Here is a 21,019-nt window from a genome sequence, read left to right on the forward strand (position 1 = left end):
CGCTATTGCCCTTCTGATCTGACACCTGCTCCCTCCCGCTGCTGCCCCCGTCTGACACTCGAGTGACAGTCCCTCCTGCTGCTGTGCCCTGGTCTGACACTCACTCTACTTCCGACCGTTACTGCCCCCCGATATGATACCCGCACCCCGCACCCACTTCCCCTCTGGTCTCACACCTGCTCCCATCCCACTACTGCCCCTTGGTCGGACCCACACCCCTCCCCGCCTCACTCCCGCTCCCTTTCCCCCACTGGCCCCTGGTCTCACACCCGCCCCCGCCCCCTCTTTCTCGGTCTCCTCGCGCCCCTCCCGTCCCTTCAGCAGGGCCAGGAGCCCGGTTGGGTGGCCCAGGAGGCGTCTCCGGCAGCAGCCTCCGCCCAGCCACCCGCCTGCTGCTCCAGCCGCCGCCGCCGCGGCTGGCCCTTTGTCACCTGCCCCAGGAAGCCGGAGCCCTGCACGCCGCGCGGCCAGCAGGCTGAGGCAGCCCCGCAGGTCCGGGAGCAGCAGGAGTAGCCGCTCCGCCTGCCGCAGACAAACACAGGGGCTGCCCCCTCCTCCGGCTGCTGCTGGGGACACGTCATGGGGAATAAATAAATAAATAAACCCCCTCGCCCAGTGGCAGTGAGAGGAGCCGGCGGCGGCGGCGGGATTAGAGCCGGCCCACCCAGCCCCAGCTAGAGACCAGGTAACGTACCCGAGGCAGCAGGAGGGAGGAGGAGACCGCGTCTCTTGGCCCCTGCCTGGAAGGGCGGGGGAGGGAAGGGGGCGCGCCTCAGGCCGTGTGCTCCGCGCTGCGCTCATGCTGCTGCCCCGCAGCGTGGGCAGCGGGCGGGCAGCTGCCGGGGCGGCCAGTCGCTGTCACACACCCGCCGCCGAAGTGCTGAGGTGCAGGCGGCGGCCCTGTGCGCCCGCGGACACACACCCTGCGCAAGGAGCGGCTGCCATTGGCTCGTGTGGGGGGGATGCCCCGGCTGCTCGCTCGTGGCCACTGACGCGTCCCCCGCACGTGAGCTGCTGCCCGTGGTGGGCAAGGGGCCGGGACCCCAGCACAGCTCCGCTGACACAGCCCTCGCTGCTGCCCTTGGCTTGCAGGCAAGGCCCAAGGGTGGGTCCCCCAGCCCAGCCTCACTGTCTGACACGCAGGGGCATCACTGTAGCTGCTGCCGCCCTCGGGCTGTGGGCAAGGGGCGGGGGCCGCACCGCAGAGCCCCCCCCCCTCTACACACACCCCCCATTACAATTGCTGCTGCTGGGGCTGGTCCCTCAGCTCAGCCTCGCTCACTGACACGCGGGCGCGCGCGCAGGGGCATCCCTGCAACTGCTCGTGGCTCGCTGCGGCAGCCCGCAGGTTAACGCCTTCCCCCCACCCAGACACACACTCTGCACCAGAGGCTGCCGCAAGCGCACACACACCAGCCACCCCCGGCCGTCCCCACAGGCTGGGGCCCCCGGGGCGCGACTTACACCTGGCAGCCCTTTTGCCCTTCCCCCCCCCCCCCCACACACACCCCCGGAGAAACTCAGAAGCCGCCCCCGCCGTGTTGCCCCGCCCGTGGCGCACCGCGAGGCGCTAACTACTCCAGCCCTGGTGGGGGTGTTTTGGAGACTCAAGCCACGCGGCACTGCGTCCTGGGGCTGCCGGTTATTGTGGGGAGCCGGGCTGGGCACCTCCGCTTGCAGCGGTGCGGGGAGCGCGGAGCCGGGACTGAGAGGGGCTTGGCTCACGCCTGTGTGTCTGCAGGCGCAGAAGGAGGCGGCAGCATCACTGCGAGCTTCCTTAGCCCTCTCAGCGCAGAGCCCGGCCCCTTTCTCCTCCCCCGCGCTGGAGCTGCGCCCCGGAGCCCGCCGCTGTCTCGGGCGAGGCGTGCTGCAGACTGCACAGCGACTGGCCCCTGCGCCTGCCCTCGGACAAAGCCGCGCGGTGCAGGCTGCAGCCTCCAGAGAGGGCTGGGCCGCGGGCGGCTGGCGATGCTGGGCGAGCGTAGCAGTTTGTCTGCTGCAGGCTTTGCTGCCCCCCGGGCGCCCCTCTGCAGCGGCCAATGGGAAACGGCGCGCAGAAGGCAGCTGGCGAGGAATGGAGGATGAGGACTGTGAACGGGAACCGGATCCTCCTAGGAGGGGAGGTGGGCTCGGCCGCCAGGCGTCTCCCAGTTGGTCGGTTCTGGGGGAGCTGGCGCCGGGTGGAGCGCTGCGCTGCGGTGCTGAGTTCGCTCCGCATATGCCTGGCAAGGCCTCTTCCTTGCTCACACTGTACAAAGGCACTTACACGGGGGGGAGAGAAAGGTGGGAACTGCTTAAAAAAGATTAATGATGAGAGGCGGGGCTGAAGGCAATGGAGAGCCTGGCCTCGCAGCCCTCGGTGAGCTGTGGGGAAATATGGCCAGAATAAGTACACTCCCCCTCCCCCGAGCTCTGTATTTATTGCTCTGATTACTGCTACAATAACTTGAGTGTGGGTTATGGTTGGTAGTTATAACCCTGGCAATGTATAGAGAGAGGAGTGAACACGGGGGAATTCATTTTGTTACTTCAGCTACTTCATATACAAAACTTCCAGGATATAGCAGTGGATGCAAAGTAAACCTTCAGGAGTGTTTCCAGTTTAAAAGGCTGCCTTAGCAGGAGGGGCATAATTAGCTTTGCACCACCACCACTATTGTAGTGCAGGATGCCATGGTAAGGGGGCATCACTAGGCACTGCCATCAGTGCCTCAGCTATTTGTGGCTGCTGGAACGGCCCATATAAAGTTACAGCTGAGGCATAAGTTTAGAGCAGATCAAGAACCTACCGTAATCCATGCTGAGGTTCATTTGTCCTCTGGCTGTCCTACTATCCAGTAGGTACATTATTTCATCAGTCCCTATTCCTGATACAATATCGTAGGAATGACTCTCTCTGAGCTGTCATATCTAAGTTCAGATATCAGGTGCCCCACTAGTGAAATTGGAATCTTACTGAGGTTACTGTTGAAAGCCTGTGTGGTGAAAACATATATATTTTATTGGTCTTGATAGTAATAGTAATTATTTGCATTACTGTAGCTAAGTTTTGTATTACATAGTAAATAAATAGGTGCATACAGTTTGCCATGCAGGCGTGGGATTGTAAACTCAGCAGCACATCAGATAAGCTGAGCAACATACCAGCCCAAATCTAACAAGAGTTGAATCATATGAAGGTCATGTTTAAAGTCAAATATTTTGGGCAGATAGAAAAAGTAGAAAGAGAAATTACAAGAGAGGGCCAATAAAGCAAGAATAAAATGAGTGCATTTAAAGTTTGTTGTATTTAGAAATATTAATCAGATACATATTTTTTAAAAGAATTTTCTCCCCTCTCCAGATTTACACTGTATATTAAACTTCTTTAATATTGAAGATTTCTGATACTCTGAGAAAGGATGCTGAATAGATGCTGTTTCTCTATCCACTAAAATGAATTTATAAATTCATTTTGAAAGGTAGAAACTTGTAAGTATCAGTTTCATAAGAAGAGAGTTTTATGAGTTAGACCAGAACGTTTTTTCGGGTCGGGGCTGCTAACTCACAGAAGAATCAGTTGGTAGCTGTACACAAATGAGAAGCAAAAAACAAAACAAAACAAACAAACATTCCCCCCCTCCTCCCCGCAACTCACTCACATGGCCTAGGACTGAGAAGGAGAAAGACACTCCGCACATTCCCCTCCCACACCAGAGCCTAAGGGGACCCATCATAGTACAGGCAGGCCCCGCAGTTATGAACGGGGCCCTCCCTCTCCCTGGTCTCCAGCAGACCAGGGAGAGGAAGCAAAGCGGGGGAACACGCGGGCAGCGGACAGCCCAGACGCGTCTGGGCTGTCCGCTGCCCGCGTGCTCCACGGCTTTGCTCTGCTTTGCTCCCCGTCCCCCTGTACACACATACATTTAGCAATCCTATCACAGATTCCTAAGTGGTATATAATTTGAGACATTTATTAACTGTATTACAATATTTATTACACTTCACAATAATTGTCTTGTCAAATCTAAATAGGTGCCTAAATTGGGGTGCATAATTCCAGAGTTACTGAAGCATCTGTTGGCCTGTCATGGGGTAACCCCGATTAACCACATCTGGCCTGGCCTGCAGACCTGAGGTTACTTACCTCTGGTTTAGTATATCTGGCACATAATACCTTGCAAAGATGGCTATAAATGTTCTGTGCTGTTTGCCTGTTCTCACTTTCAGGTGACATTATAAATAAGAAGTGAGAATCATTATCTCCCATCACTGTAAAAAAGGTACTCTTTGGCTGCGTCTAGACTGGCATGGGAGGTATCCCAGAAAAACTCTGCTGCATCTAGAGAATGCATCTGCTCTTCTACTTTTTTTTACTTTCTGAAGCCCTGTCTTCCTCCTCCCACGAGGAAGAAGGGCTCTTCCGAAGGAGGTTTTTTTTTCCCCAAAATTTGGCCTGTCTTCACTGGGCCAAATTTCGGAAAAACCTCTTCCAAAAAAATTATCAGAAAAAGTTATCAAAAATTGCGCAGCACAGTTTGCATACATTTTTCCAATAAAGCCCTGTAGTGTAGACATCGCCTGGGTGACTTTGGGCATATCACTTAATATTTCCTATCAGAGTTTCCTTAACTATACAATGGAATGTATGTACCTTTGTAAAGAGCTTTAAGGTCATCAGATAAGATAAAGCTATATAAGTGCTATCATTATTTACTATTGCTATGTTTATTATTGCCGAGGAGTAGGAAAAAGTGACCATAAAAAAGCTGCAGTCTCTTAAGTGCCAACAAAGTGTAGTAAACAGTGCACAATTATATAACAGTGAGTAGGTTTGATATTCCTTTCCTTATTCTTTTTGTGCTCCAGCTGGCAGGCAACAAGGATATCTCCTAAATGCTCTCTCTTTGTACTTTGAATGTGTAAGTAAAGAATGAAGGGTGGGGAAACTAGCTCTCACAAAAGTGTGAGCTGAGTAAGACAACACAAGAGAAAGGAAGACTTGTGAATGGAAAGGAAAAAAGATAAAAAAGTGACAGATGTTTTAAAAAGGCAGTTACTGGAAGTTTAATTTCAGAAAGACATCATACACCATATCCAAAACACAAAATATGTTTTAAACATTTTGAAAGCTTGAATCCATAAATACACATTTTTAAAAAGAGGCAAACAAGTTTAAAATGACTATTTTCACTCTTATCCCATTTCCAAGGAATCAGCCCTGGTTTTGTACCAACCATATAACAATTGCCTAAACATTTCCTGCACCTTACTGGTGATTTAGGTTGCCTTGGAATATACTATACAGGTTGAACTTGTGTGGTCTGGGACTCTCTGATCCAGCAACATTCATGGTCTGGGAGAGGCTGCTGACAGCTGAGAGCAGAGCTGGCTGATGGTGCCAGTGGGGCATTGGAAACTGTGGTGCAGAGCCTGCAGTCGATGGTGACAGGAAGCCAGAAAGTTCTGCTGGAGTCTACAAGGTTAGGGAGCTGCAGAGTAGAGATGTTAAGGACTAGTCGACTACTTGACTATCTGATAAGCAAATGCCTATTGGATAGTCAGTCGACTAATTGATCCTCCCCCCCCCCCTTGTTGCCTCTCAGGTAGAGTCAGCAAAGGAGAGGGGAGAAGAGGAGATACTTCAAAGTGGCCGTTCTGCACAGCTCAGCGTGGGCTCAGCTGTGCGGCACTGCCCCTTTGAAATGCCAAAGCAGCATTTCAAGGCAGCAGCGCCATGTGGAGCCCAGGGTCAGCTGGGAACTCCCAAGCTGATACTGGGCTCTGTGCGGCATTTTCCCAGAACCCGGGAGTTCCCAGCTGAGCAGGGTTTTGGGGAAATGCCACATGGAACCTGCGGTCGGCTGGGGAGTCCTTAGCTGATCCCAGGTTCTGCTGAAATGTGGCACAGAGCCAGGGATCAGTTGGGGAGTCCACAGCTGACCCCGAGTTCTGTATGGCATTTCAAATTGCCAGAACAGCATGGAATCAGGGGTCAGCGTGGGACTCTGAGTCCCCCACTGACCCCGGGGTCCGTGCTGCACTTCTGCTTTGAAATGAACAAGAGTGCCTGCTGGGGACTCTTGTACACTTCAAAGCTGGCATACCACATGCAGCCCAAAGTCAGTGGGACTTCCCACTGGCTCTGGGCTGCACACGGAATTCCTCATTCCTCCTTTGAAATGTACAAGGAATGCCCCTGCTAGAGGAATGCGGAAGTGCCTATCGACTAGTCGAATACTCGATGGAAATTCCATCGACTACTCAACTAGTAAAATAACTGATAGTTAACATCCCTACTGCAGAGCCTGTAGCCAATGGTGCCGTAAGTGTCAGCAGGACTGCTGGAGCTCACAGGGCCACAGAGCCTGAAGGGCTGCTGCAGCCATGGGATGGGGGCAGCAGTACCAGGTGGCTGGGGAGCGCAGCTCAGCAGGGAGGCTGGCAACCCCCCAACCTCTCCTGGTACAGAAAACTCCTTTGTCCAGGATTGGTCAGGTCCTGAGGAAGCTGGACCAGGGAGGTCCATCCTGTACTAATAAATTATGAACAGATTCTCTATTAACATGCAATTGCATACTGTATTATAGAATGTATATATGGTATTTATAAGTAATGTCCTGGAGGAATTGAATCCCTGCCCTTACACTCTAAAGCATGTTCCTGTGCCACTTGAGTTGAAAGACAAACTATGGAAATAGAGTATGTATTGCAGTTGAGACACATTAAAAACTAGATATCCTGACTGAAATCTGAAATCTTGAAGCAGTGCAGGTATTTTTATTGTTCTTTTTTTTCTGTGACCCGCACACTGATGGACAGCTGTTAAATGTTTTTACATAAGAAGAGTGTTTTAATGAAATATTGATTAAGGGGAGGATGGATGTTGATGTTTGAGTCCTGCGTCCTCCTTGTTTTAGCCAAAGACATTGTAAGCAATTGTGGTATGGTCTAGGGAATGCCACATAGGATATGTCTAGCCTACATGCCTCTGCCAACAGAGGCATGTAAAATAGGCTACCCAACATAGTCAATGAAGCAGGCATAAGGGAACGATTGACAAAGGCTTCCCCTGTTGACCGACCCACGTCTTGACTACTGCACTGTGCTGATCATCAGCTGAGCCAGCCCAGCATGGCAGCCATTTTTATTTTAATGAAGTTGGGGATATTTAAATACCCGCTTCATTGACTACGTTGGATAGTCTGTCGGCAGAGGCATGTAATCTAGACATACCCATAGGCTACGTCTACACTGGCATGATTTTCCGAAAATGCTTTTCCACGAGGAGTAACAGTTGTTCGGAATAGGAAGCCTAATCCAAACTACGTAGTACATGCTGTGGACATTTAAAAATGGCGGCGCCCGGCAATATGCAAATGAAGCCCGGGAAGTTCGAACTAGGGTGGTAGTGTAGATATACCCATAGGAGTTAAGGGCTCCTGTAAGAGAAGAGATGATTATTCTTCCAGTCTAAGCGGAGAGGACTGTTTCTTCTGGAGCCAAATGGCTGAGATTTTTGGTCTTTTAGTTATTGCCGCTACTACAGAGGAGAATTTGAATTGTTTATTTTATCCTATTAGCTGCATTAACCGTGTTTGTTTACTTTTCTTACTCTGCTGAGAAGGAGACTCTTTTGTCTTTGTTTTCCCTAAAGAGTGGAACTGAAATTGTTTAGTAATCCTATAGAGAAGGGAAAATGTTTTCTTTGGTTTATTTGGTTATTTGGTTAAACTCTAGACCCCAAACATCTACTTTGACCCTATTCTCTTATTTATTTCCCCACTGACTTGAAATGTTTCTGCTGATGTTTCTGGGGAGAAAAAAAAACATGTATTTTCCTGCTGAGAAAGAGTCCTGGAGAACTTGACCTGGGGAGAGACGAACTTGTTAAGACGTGTTTGTAATTTTGTTTCCTTCAAGGGATTGGTGATTGTTTATTCCAGTTTAGTATAGTATTGGCGTTTTCATTGAGAGTAAGCAGAAGTGTTATGAGAAGAGAGAAAGGGAGGAACTAAATGCTACAGTGCCTTGAAACTGAAGACAGGATATTTATTTTATATGGATCAAAGGTGGATTTGTTTCTTATTTTGGGTCAATCCAGCATCACATTCATTGACATTCTGAGTTCTGCCATCCTGCAGGCCTTGGTCATAATCTTACTATGGCTAGGTCTATACTGCAAAGATAAATTGGAAAAAGAAAAGCAATGTGCGGTATGCAAATTGCATATCTTTTTCCACTTTGCTGTCGAAAGAGGCTTTTCTGAAATTTGGCCTGTCTACATGGTGCCAAATTTCAGAAAAAAGTGCTCTTTCGATACAGCTCTTATTCCTCTGGTATACCAGAAAAGCAGTGCAGTCTAGATGTAGCTTATGAGACAATAGCTCAAGCTGCCCGAAACCCCTTTTCCACTAGGTTTGGAAGAGACTGACACACTCCAAAAATTAGGAGAAGCTGTGTTGGAAAGAAAAGACGATGACCCAGCTGCATTCAGGTCCACCATTAGGGCTTCTATGAATCCCTGACATCAAAATAAAGCTACCCTCTGCCAATGGAACCTACAGCCAGCTATAGTTCTTTGTGAGTGGGTGCTTTGCTAGTGAATAGAAATTGTTGCCTACCTCTTTATAGCTATGGGGTGAATCATAGAAACATAGAGCTGGAAGAGACTCCAGGAGGTCATCAAGTCCAGCCCACTGCCCAAGACAGGATCAATACCAACTAAATCAACCCAGCCAGGGTTTGGCAAGCCGAGACTTAAAAACCTCTAGAGATGGAGATTCCACCACCTCTTTAAATAACCCATTCCAATACTTCACCACCCTCCTAGTGAAATAGTTTTTCCTTATATCCAACCTAGACCTCACCCACTGTAACTTGAGATCATTGCTCCTTGTTCTGCCATCTATCACTACTGTGGACAGCCTTTCTGCATCCTCTTTGGAAACTCCCTTCAGGAAGTTGAAGGCTGCTATCAAATCCCCCCTCACTCTTCTGTTCTGCAGACTAAACAAACCCAAATTCCTCAGTCTTTCCTCATAAATCATGTGCTCCAGTCCCCTAATCATTTTGGTTGCCCTCTGCTGGACCCTCTCCAATGCATCCAAATCCTTTCTATAGTGGAAGGCCCAGAACTGGACACAATACTCCAGCTGTGGCCTCACCAGAGCTGAATAAAGGGGAATAATCACTTCTCTAGCTCTGCTGGCAATGCTCCTCCTAATGCAACCTAATATGCCATTAGCCTTCTTGGCTACAAGAGCACACTGTTGACTCATATTCAGCTTCTCATCCACTGTAATCCCCAGGTCCTTTTCTGTAGTTCTGCTCTTAGCCAGTTGGTCCCAAGCCTGTAACAATGCTTGGAATTCTTCCATCCTAAGTGCAGGACCCTGCACTTGTCCTTGTTGAACCTCATTAGATTTCTTGTGGCCCAATCTCCTAATCTGTCTAGGTCACTCTGGACCCCTATCCCTTCCCTTCAGCATATCTATCTCTCCCTCTAGTTTAGTGTCATCTGAAAACTTGCTGAGGGTGCAATCCATCCCTTCATCCAAGTCATTAATAAAGATATTGAACAAAACCAGTCCTATAACTGATCCTTGGGGCACTCCGCTAGAAACTGACTGCTAACCTGACATCGAACCATTGATCACTACCCATTGGGCCCAACATTGGTAGCTGGTTTCAGTACAGACATATAGTTTTAAGAGCTCGACTGTGTACCCACTAATTCCCGTCTGTGGGCTGTAGCTCACCCCTCAATGTGGCTGGCCAGTCCTGCTGGTTGGAGAATGAGGGGTACAAAGTTATGACACTTTGCATCCCCATTCTTTCCTGTTCCTGTGAGGGCACTGTGCAGATTAAGGAACTCCCTTTTCCTCTTCAGTACCCAGGATCCTGTCTGGTCTTTTTATGGGCCATGGAAAGTTCTGTATGCTGCTCCCCTCCAACCCAATGCAACACACCATAATGCAAGAGGGCCATCACATACTCAACACTGGGAAATATGACACACTGTTTAATTTTCAGATTTTAATCTTTCTCATATGTAATACACTCAACTAATTCTTGTACTTTGAGTCAGTTGTAAGCAGTGAATATTCCAAGTACATTCCATTACAGAAGACACTGGATCTTGTTCAAGTGTCTGATTGTTGCTCACTTGAATGATTTATATAGCAAGCTAACAACGTGAATTCTGAATTGCATTTACAAGTTAAAGTTTGAAATTTATGCTGTTGTTGGTTAACAAAACAGGTCAAATTTTGTGTTTGCCAAAGAGTATGTAAAATTCACTCTTGAGGAGTATTTGCATTGGTGAAGCTAGATCGCTATCATAGTCACAGAAAGCAGGACCCAGCTTGTGCACACCATCTATATGCTTTCCACAGCATAGCTAACTTACCTGGATAGATACACATTTTGCAAACTTCATGGGTTGCTAATTTTAAAAGCATAGCAAAACAAAATCCTAAACCAGTGGTCTCCACCCTTTTTAAGCATGAGATCACTTTTTTAATTTAAGCGCAATCTAAGAGCTACCTCAAACCCAAATACCTTTGCCCCGCCTCCTTTATACCCCTTCTCCGAGACCCCGCCCCTGCTCACTCCATTCTCCCTCCCTCCCCCATCCTCCCTTCCTTTCACCAGGCAGGGGCAATGAGTTGGGGTGCTGGCTCTGGTCTTGGATTAAGGGATTTGGAGTGTGAGAGGGGCTCTGACCTGACCTTGGGGCTGACAGTTGGGATGTAGGAAGGGGTTCTAGGTGCAGGCTCTGGGAGGGTGTTTGGGTTCAGGGGTGCTTGGGGCTGGGGCAGGAGCCTGGGGTGCAGGAGGGGGTTCATGACTGGTGTAGGGTTTCAGGATGTGGGCTCCGACTGGGCACTCAGGTGGCTGCTGGGTGGTGGTGCAGTGAGGCTAGGGCAGGCTCCCTGTCCTGGCTCTGCACCACTCCCCAAAGCAGCTAGCACTCTCCATCCCAAGTCCCGATATGCCCCCTCTCTGCTCTGTGGTGATAGGATACTGGGTGCGGGAGGGGGCAACTTGACATCAGCGCCTCTCTTCTCCCTTCCTTGCCCTGCACAGAAAGCAGGAGGCTCCTAGGGGTGGGGGAGGCAGCTCCAAGGCAAAGGTAAGGAGTTGCGAGGCAGTGGGGGGAGGGGCAGCTGAAGTTCCAGCACTTAATAGCTTCTTGGCCAAACCAGTCAAGATCACCTCTCAGAGGCTCCAAGATCTGCCAGTAGATCCTGATCTACTGGTTGGTGACCACTGTCCTAAACAGTGTACTGTGCTGTATGTGATTTTCAAAGGCTCATAACTTGGTCAAATTGAAATAAATTTTCTCTGCACCAAAATAAAACACTATTTCTATGCTAAATTTCAGCTTCCAACACCAAACCAGTCAGATTGTGGGTATGTTTCAAAGAATATCATAAGAATATATTTGTTGTAGAAAACATTCACACTCCTCTCATGCCAACAGGGCTATACTGATTCTGCTCAACCATAAAATAAATGTTAAAATAGAAAACAAGCCTGAAAAGTGTCAGCCTAAAAGAAAATTGTGAGTATCCAATAGCAGGTAATTAGAACATGAATGATTATAAAGCACTAAATAGTGGTTGTTGCCACTCCTGCTCTAATGTTTAGTGATCTTATTAGTGACATAGCTGGATTGTGACTGAATTATATGATATGGGAAAATAAGATTAAAGGAAATATGTCAGCTATGAGCACTACGATCTGAAAATGTATAGTATCTATGCATAAATTATTATTTGTATTGGAACAGGTAGTAGTGAAGAGTGAACTTCAGCTGGTTAGAAGTCTGAGGGGGTAGTCGTGTTAGTCTGTAACTTAAAAAAAATTAAAAACTAGTGGTCCTGTAGCACCTTAGAAACTAACAAAAATATATATAGTGTCATGAGCTTTCATGGGCACAACCCACTCCACTCATCTGAAGAAGTGGGCTGTACGCACGAAAGCTCATGATACTACATACATTTTTGTTAGTCTCTAAGGCTATGTCTAAACTACACCCCTGTATTGGCAGAGGGATGTATGAAAGTGCAAATGAAGCGGGGATTTAAATATCCCATGCTTCATTTGCATAATCACGTCATGGCACTGTTTCGAAAAAGCGCCATTTTGAAACTGAAACTGCAGTTTAGACGTGGCTTTTTCAACAATGGGGCACCTTTTTAAATTATCCTGGAGTTCGGGATCTTTCAAAAAGGCGTCCTGTTATCGAAAAAAACGCGTCTAAACTGCAGTTTCAGTTTCGAAATGGCGCTTGTTCAAAACAGCACCATGACGCAATTATGCAAATGAAGCATGGGATATTTAAATCCCCGCTTCATTTGCACCTTCAAAGTGCCTCATTTACATCCCTCTGCCAACAGAAGGGTGTAGTCTAGACGTAGCCATATGATACTACAGGACCACTCATTGTTTTTTAATTTTTCCTCAGCTGGTTAGGAGGTGCAGCTGGGTTTCTGAAAGTCTGAATGTTTACTGGAAACTTATTTGAACTTTTAAAGATTCCTCATGATCTCCTGAACTCTATTTCCACTTCTTTGTACAGTCTATGTCTGCCTCTCACTAATGACTCCTGCTACTGGCTGTCCCTCTCAGCACCCTCACTTCCAGTGACTGACCTCTTTCCTAGTCTTGCTTTTGGCGGCCTTATCATGAAGTTGTTCTCTTCGTAGGCCTGCAGATCTTCCTTTTGTGAGCACCAGGCTCACCTTCAAGGGTGTAATAGAGATGTAGCCGTGTTAGTCTAGTTTAGCGGAAACAAAAAACAGGACTATGTAGCTCTTTAAAGACTAACAAGATGGTTTATTAGGTGATGAGCTTTCGTGGGCCAGACCCACTTCCTCAGATCAAATTGTGGAAGAAAATAGGCATGACCATATATACGAAAGGGATACAATAAAAAAAAAAGTGAACGCATATAAAAAGGACAATTCAAATATCAGAACAGAGGGAGGGTGGGGGGGAAGGTAAATGTCTGTGAGCTAATGATATTAGAGGTGATAATTGGGGAAGCTATCTTTGTAATGGGTAAGATAATTAGTGTCTTTGTTAAGACCCAGGGGTACAGTGTCAAATTTAAGCATGGATGACAGTTCAGAGGTTTCTCTTTCTAGTCTGGTGTTAAAATGTCTTTGAAGTAGTATGCAGGTAATCAAGTCGTTGAGAAACTTGCAGCTACTCTCTCACACCACATTTCTCTTTTGTGGGTGTGGAAATCTTCAGGTGAAGGCCCTATTTTCTCTCTCCCTGCTTTCCCTGCCAGCCAGATGAACAAAACAAAACAAAACAAAAAAAAAAAAAAGGCAAGAGATTGGGAATCTTGTGAAAGGAAGTGTAACCTTCTACTGAAGGCTGCAGAAGGTGAGGATTATATTTGCTGGCATAAATATAGAAGAAAGAGGAACAGAAGTTGTTGAACAATAGTCTGTTTCCTATTTCTAAGCAAAGAAAGGAAATAGGCTATTACTCATGATGTGTCAGTGTTCAACAAATGGTCTTTACTAACCATCTGTGTTTTGTGTTCCCCACCTTTCTTCTTTATGTACTTAAGTCAGCAAACATAATCCCCTGCTACTGTGGTCTTTAGGTCTTGAACACCCTTCAACTGGATCCTTTCTGCTTTGGCAACTGAAGTTTACCTATCACTATTCTTCTTTATCATACATTTCATCCTTCCTAAAGGAACAATGTCAGATACAAATTAAACTTTCAGACATCACAGAGATTAATTAAATGATTATATTTTCTCATTATTAAATGAGTTTTAAGCAAGAGGAAAAAACATCTCTTTATTTATTTTGTACTGGGTTTGTACATGGTAGTCCTGTAACTAATTTCAGTGTTTTAGTGAGATAACTGCCAGTCTTAGAAATTCCAATTGTAACTAATTGTTATTTTCAGATAGATGTAATTCATAGTGAGAACTGCTCCTTACACTGTGAACTTTGAAAAAGTACAAGGCAGAGCAAAATGGGAAGTTTTCTTATAAAATCTGTTTCAGACACTGGATAAATTCACTGGCTAAAATCAAAATAGCTGATGGTGTGAAACCTTAGAAGTATTAATATGAGATGTATAGTGAATAGTTAGGGCAAGTTTAGGTTTCAATTTATTTCTCTACTAGAAGCTACAGAATTTGTTCTCCGTGTCATTTAGACATGCAAGGTCAACTCTTTCAGCAAAGAGTCGTATACTGAGTCAAAATTCACACAGAAGGCTGTGAAAAACAAAATTTGCACTGAACTTATAATATTAAAATCAATTAAATCTTCTTTTCCTTATTTTTCTATTTTCACAGAAAAAGTGTGGTAATTTTATCAATCAAAAAGGGAAATGTTTCTGTTGAAAATGGTGATTGCATTTTTACACAGGGCTAATGAGTAACAATTTGTAACTTGTTCAGAGTTTTGCCTCATGCATTCATTTATTTTGCCCCATATATTCAAAATGATTAGATTTTACCCTACATCAAAACTGTGAGCTTTTGGAAATAAAATAAAATAAAAACTATGCAGATCTAAAGCCAAATCTATAATACTGTATATATTTGGAATGATATTTTTAATTAATGCAGCAGATAATAGTTATACTAATGCATAATATTCTAATTAAACTATAAAACCTAATATGAATTTTTACTATGTCTATGAATGAATCTGACTAAAGAAATCTGCATATTATAAAATCCATATTTATAGTTAATTGCTGGATAATTTTGTTTACATTAGAAAAAAATACATATTTGCAACACATGGCTGTTACTGTTTTCAAGAGAATGCATGTGATATTTACTGCATAGCTGACTTTTGTGCTTTTTGATGTAAGCTGAAATAATAACTAATGATAGTTTTCAGTCATTGTACTTTTATTTAAGTGATATGAAAGACTCATGAGCTCTGCATGTGGAACTCTTATTAATATTATCAATAGACTGAAAATCCTAGCTGCCTTAAATGTGGGCATTCGTATTGGATTCTTATCTGAATTTTTTCCACATGTTTTTAAAACTATGCTGTCTGTGCAATATGAAAGAATTTATGATAGATTTTCATAAATGATAGATTTTCATAAATTATAAACTACATGGTGACTATCAGAAAAATCATGTGTAGCAAATAAAGAAGTTTCATGGGAGATCCTAGGTGGACTTGTATAAGAATTAGGGAAGAACACCAGTTTAACTCTGTAACTTCCCCTTTTATGAAATAGCATCGAGGCAGAAGCATCATAACTTCATACTTATAAATAATTTGAGATGCCTGTTGCTTTCGCTATTGGGTGTTCAAAATAAACAATAAAAACATACAGTGTGGTCATAAACCAATCAGAATTACAAAGAGTCTTTAAATGCTCAGACTGTTTAAAGTCCCTATTGTTATCAAGACTAGATTATTATCGTGGATAGCATCCCTCTTCTAGGTAATGTATTACTTTTTATTTTCTTTTACATTTGCCTACTGATAGTAGATAGCTTGCATGGATTTAATTAGTAATTTGAAACTAACTGTGCAATTAACAATAATAAGCCAGTGTTATACAGAATATTATGTAATGTGTACCTCAAATTTATTATGATTATTTCCTTATATAACTCTGCTTTAAAGACAGGTATGAAAACAGGGCGTTATAACAAAAATATAGCATGGTTGAGTGGTGGCACTCACACATCTTGTCATTTCAATGGGCTTTGTTCAGATACTGTACTTTTCTTTGTATATTTTGTTAGCACTTCTGTGAAGAGAAAGTGTTTATCAAAGATGAGTTATGTGAAGAGGAACTTAATGAAAAGAGAAATAGCACTGTTGTCAGGAAAGGGGCTACAGAATTAGTGGATATCTGAAATAAGTTACAGAAGCAGGAGAGAGCTTTTGTTTACTGTGGAAAGATGAGAGAGATCAGTAAATGGATTTTGACATGGGTAAATCAGATAGCAAAGGTAGATGATTTTTGTACAAGTGTGGGGAACAGAAGGCCAGAATCCAAGATGCCAACGAGGATCCACCCTGTACATTGTTAAAGTGTGCAATTATTTTAAGAAGACAAGAACAATCATTTTAACATATTCAGTTTAAAAGGTCTTACTGGGATAGGCTCTGGAGATAGGCATCTCCATTTTTATGAGGGCTTTGGGGAGACAGCAATAATAAAATCTGTCTCTGGCATAAAACAGAATGTAAAACATAGTAAAACATAGTGAGTGAAATGTGGGGCACTGGGCAGTTACACATTCCGTTCATTTTGCAATGTTTAAAGTTTTTTTAAAATAAGGGACTATAGGTTTCTCCAAAGCAAACAATATGACAGTCTGTTTTAATGAAACTGTCTCCCACCACTAGCTTTAGCTTCAGGCATTTTAAAATTAATAGACTGGTTTTGAGTAAAGCACAAGTGACAGCAGTTTTCAACTTTTTATTCATTATGTAAAAAAGTTATTTTGCTAATAGTTAAGGCACCAGTAATTTTCAAAGAGCTGTTTATGCACAATTGAAGGCAAAATGTTGGGTAAGTTTTCCATGAAGACAAATTTATGATTGGTAGGGTTGTCCTTGTGAGAGCCAGCCATATTATAACAGTTTAGAGACAGAAAGCCTGATGCTGAATCTCCCATTCACTTCTACAGTGGAAGATTAGGGCCTGAGAGGCAGATCCTCAGGTTGTATGACACAGCTGGATTGAAGTCAATAAAAGTGTGCTCAATTATGCCTTCTGAAGAGGTAATACTAAATATATAAAAAAAGAAAACTGAAAATATAGGTGACTTCAATGGCTATCTGAACAGTATGCAAAAGTAAGGCAATTAATTATAATGATGTTAAACTTGCATTACACTTTTTTATTGATCATTATTGCTTCTGTACTGAGAATCACTGATATAAATTAGATCATTTTGGGTTGGGGCAGGGTGTTTTGTTTGTTCTTAACTGGATAGGAAATATATGTTTCCATTAGAAACTGCCTTGCTTCTGACACCTGCTATGAAGACTGCTTAAATGAAGTTTTTGTTGTGGTATCTGCGGTGGAATCAATGCCGCATAATGAAGACTGCAGTGTTCCATGCTGTGGTGTGGTGGTAGCACACTAGATTTTTAAAAGTATATGAAGTTTAAATCTGTACATTCTACTGAGCATCAGGCTGAAAACACACTTGTGGTAAGAGATTATATTCGTGCCCTTGAAACCTAGATCTTTGATTTTAGTTTAGATAATCTCTGATCTCAGGTGAGTCTTATGGCTCTTCCTGTTCCTCCTAAAAAGGTCCTTCTCTTGCTGTAAATGTCTGTTATGTTTTTGTTAGTTCAAGTGTAGGCTCTAGGTTGGCCCCTGAATTTTAATTACATGCAGGTATATTTGGGTGAGATGTGAAAATGTCCTTCGTTATTCAGTGCCCAGCAGAGAAAGTGAAGCAAGATTTTCAAAAGTATCTACATTGGCTTTGTGTGGAACTTGTGCTCCTAAGTGACATAGCTCTTTTGAAAACTGCCTCTCTGCTATAGACAGAGGCTCTGGAATGATGTGGATAGCCATTTCAGTATCCATAAGCAAGGGCACTGGGAACACAAGGAACAGCCTTTTTTCCTGGGTCCTGTGAGACAATGTAGCCCTAGATTCATAGGGGAATCACAGGGGCTAAAGGTAGCAAGAGAGGATAGAGAGAGGGAATGATTGATTTTCAAGCCCCACTCTGGAAGGAGGGGCAGGGAAGGCTTAACAAATAGCTGCCTTTCAAATTTCATTCACAGAGATCCTGGGTGCTCTGAGTACATCTGAACCAATACCAGCCACAGCCACATGACCGTGCTTTATACTCCCTACTGCTCTGAGAGCATTTTCATTCTGACTTGCTGGCTGGTTGCAGCTACTTGTGCGCCCCTTCTGAAAAGTGTCATTGGTGGTTTCAAACTACGATGGTCTCACTACACCTCGCCAAATGTACTGTATATTTGAGAGAATTTGTCTGTGCATCTGTGTGTCTAGCTGTTTGTTCAAGAATTCCTCCTAAACAATAAGGCTAGGACCACCAAATTCTGCATAAAGCTTCTTGTCATAACATAAAGCAAGGTAAGGGTTTTATTATGCTAGGAAAATGGGGATGTGCCTAGAATGGGATTGCTTCTTAAAAAACAACACAGAAAAGAGACAGAATCAACAGGCATGTGAAAAGGGCTGGCTGAGGGTGTGCTCCCTATCCTGGATTATCCCAGCCTTCAGCCCCCCCCCCCCCCCCCCGGACAACCCTTAGGACCCTAGGAATGTATACTCCTCCATTTAGGAGAACCAGATACCAGCCTTACCAACGACCGAGAGAACCGTTCCGCCAACAACCCAAATATGATTTCCGCAAACAGAGATCCCAGTGTCGTAGACCACCACAACAACAACAACATGCCACACCCCATCTCCCATCCGGCAAGCAGCAGGTTTGAAGGCCTGGTCAAGAGCCAGGAAGCCAATCCGCTGACCCTCTCAACTGCTACCCTTCAGTTCCACCACCCCCTCCGAGCGTTTTTCCACCAATGGTCCCTCATTACCTCGGACAAGTGGGTTTTGAACTTAGTCCAATATGGCTATGTCATCCCCTTTACCTCTACCCCGCCCAACCACCCTCCTACCCCATCCCTTTTCAGGGACCCCTCTCACGAAGCCGTACTCCTGCAAGAGGTTTCACACCTCATTCAACTGGGCGCAGTAGAACATGTACCAACACAATTCCGAGGCTGGGGATTCTACTCAACGTACTTCCTAACCTAGAAGAAGACAGGAGGTTGGCGCCCCATCTTAGACCTCAGGCGCCTCAACAAATACATTGCATACCACCGTTTCAAGATGGTTACCCTCTCAACTATCATTCCTGCAATCGACCAACATGATTGGCTTTCGGCTCTCGACCTTTAGGACGCATATTTCCATATTACAATTCATCCTGCTCACAGACGCTTCCTCTGATTTACAGTGGGTACCCAACACTACCAATACAGGGTGCTCCCGTTTGGTCTCTCCACAGCCCCCAGGGTATTTTCCAAAACCCTATCGGTAGTAATGGCCTTTCTGCGACACCAAGTCATCATAATATTCCCATACCTGGACGATTGCCTCATAAAAGCTGCATCTTTCGACGAAATGAAGGCCATGACAGATACCACAGTAGCCCTTTTACTCAGTCTTGGGTTTCATGTAAATTATGCAAAATCCACTCTACGCCCAACACAGAGACTGGAGTTCTTAGGCGCCCTCCTCGATACAATCGCAGCAAGGGCCACTCTTCCCGAACACAGGTTCGCGATAATCTGCGACCTTGTCTGAGCAACACAAGCGGTACCTATTGTCACGGTCCGCCACTGCCTCAAAATCCTCGGACACATGGCCTCTACGACTTACGTTGTCAGTTTGGCCAGACTCCACATGAGACCTCTTCAGTCCTGGCTCGCTACGGTATACAGATCCTTCAGGGACCAAATCTCCAAGTATGTCGCTATCCCACCACGCATTATCAATTCCCTGCTCTGGTGGACAATTCCTCAAAATATGCTACACGGCGTTCCCTTTCAACATCCAACTTCCACTCTCACCCATTCAGGAAGCATCACAGCCCAAGGCAAATGGTCATTTCTGGAGCAAACACTCCACATCAACCTCTTCGAACTACGGGCAGTCAGATATGCATGCCAATACTTCATTCAGCATATAGCCCACAAGACCATCACCATTATGACGGACAATACCACCTGCATGTACTACATCAACCGGCAGGGTGGCGCCCGTTCCCCTTCCCTATGCTCGGAAGCCACCAAATTCTGGACCTGGTGCCTCTCACATGGGGTCACCCCTTCCACTGTGTATCTTCCCGGAATACTCAACGTCACAGCAGACGCCCTAAGTCGCATGTTCATGGACCAGCACGAGTGGGAGATCGACAGATACGCCCTCACTCCGATCTTTCGTCACTGGGGCCAACCGGAAGTGGACCTCTTCGCCACAAAGAGCAATCGAAAGTGCCACCTCTACTGCTCCAGGGGAGCCCTGGGGAGAAGTTCCCTCGGAGATGCCTTTTCCATCACATGGGACGCCTCCCTCCTGTATGCCTTTCCCCCTCTCCCACTCCTACACAGAGTCCTGGGCAAGATCAGATCGAACCAGGCACGGGTTATTCTAGTGGCACCTGCGTGGCCCAGACGAACATGGTACCCTTACCTCCTCAAGATGATGGTAACGGACCCGTATCCCTTCCCTCCACATCACGACCTCCTCTCACAAAACCATGGTTGAACCCTTCACCCGGACATCCCCAAGCTGAAGCTCCACGCTTGGCTCCTTCATGGCTCCAAGATGCCGAAACTGCCTGTTCAGAACAAGTGAGACACATACTAATTAATAGTAGGAGACGTTCCACCAGGAAAACCTACCGATACAAGTGGACACGTTTCTCTCAATGGTACGCTCAAACCCATGCAAACCCACCACATCTTGCTCCTGTACATACCTTATTGGACTACTTACTCTCTCTGAAACACTCCGGCCTAGCACTCAGTACTATCAAGGTCCATGCTGTAGCCATAGCGGCCTTTCACCATTCTCAACAAGGCACTTCCTTTCTCGCTGACCCACTGACCAAGCGTTTCTTCAAAGGCCTGCAGAACACTTTCCCTCTGGTCCAGCCACCTGTCCCCATTTGGGACCTGAACCATGTCCTTAAGAGCCTCACAAAACCCCCGTTTGAACCAATAGCGACCTGCTCTTTGTCTCACTTGTCCATGAAAGTGGCTTTTCTCGTCACCATTACCTCCAGTGGGAGGGTGAGTGAGCTTGCAGCCTTAATGGCTGACCCTCCATACACCGTATTTTTACAGGACAGGGTGATACTCCGACCCCACCCTAAGTTCCTACCTAAAGTACCCTCCCCCTTCCATGTGAATGAACCCATACACTTACCTGCCTTCTTTCCGAAACCGCACACGGAACTGGTCCAGACCGTGTGGCACACTCTCAATGTCCGACGAGC

The 21,019-nt window shown here is 45.6% G+C and overlaps 1 protein-coding gene across 3 annotated transcripts in view; it reads left to right on the forward strand.

The window, feature by feature from the left end:
• Positions 1-361: 361 nt before the first annotated feature.
• SLC16A7 (solute carrier family 16 member 7) overlaps positions 362-21,019 on the forward strand; it is a 141,783-nt gene continuing 121,125 nt past the window's right edge. The window contains exon 1 of one of the 3 annotated variants that reach the window (XM_075930713.2): positions 362-685. The gene's annotated coding sequence lies outside the window, so the exon portion shown is untranslated. Of the gene's footprint in view, positions 686-1,563; positions 2,124-3,323; positions 3,472-21,019 lie in introns of those variants that run through there. The other 2 variants (XM_075930720.2, XM_089779579.1) reach the window with 2 other exon arrangements.

Source organism: Pelodiscus sinensis, chromosome 1 (genome assembly GCF_052426305.1).
Source record: "Pelodiscus sinensis isolate ZL-2025 chromosome 1, ASM5242630v1, whole genome shotgun sequence".
In the NCBI taxonomy this organism is placed as follows: Eukaryota; Metazoa; Chordata; order Testudines; family Trionychidae; genus Pelodiscus; species Pelodiscus sinensis.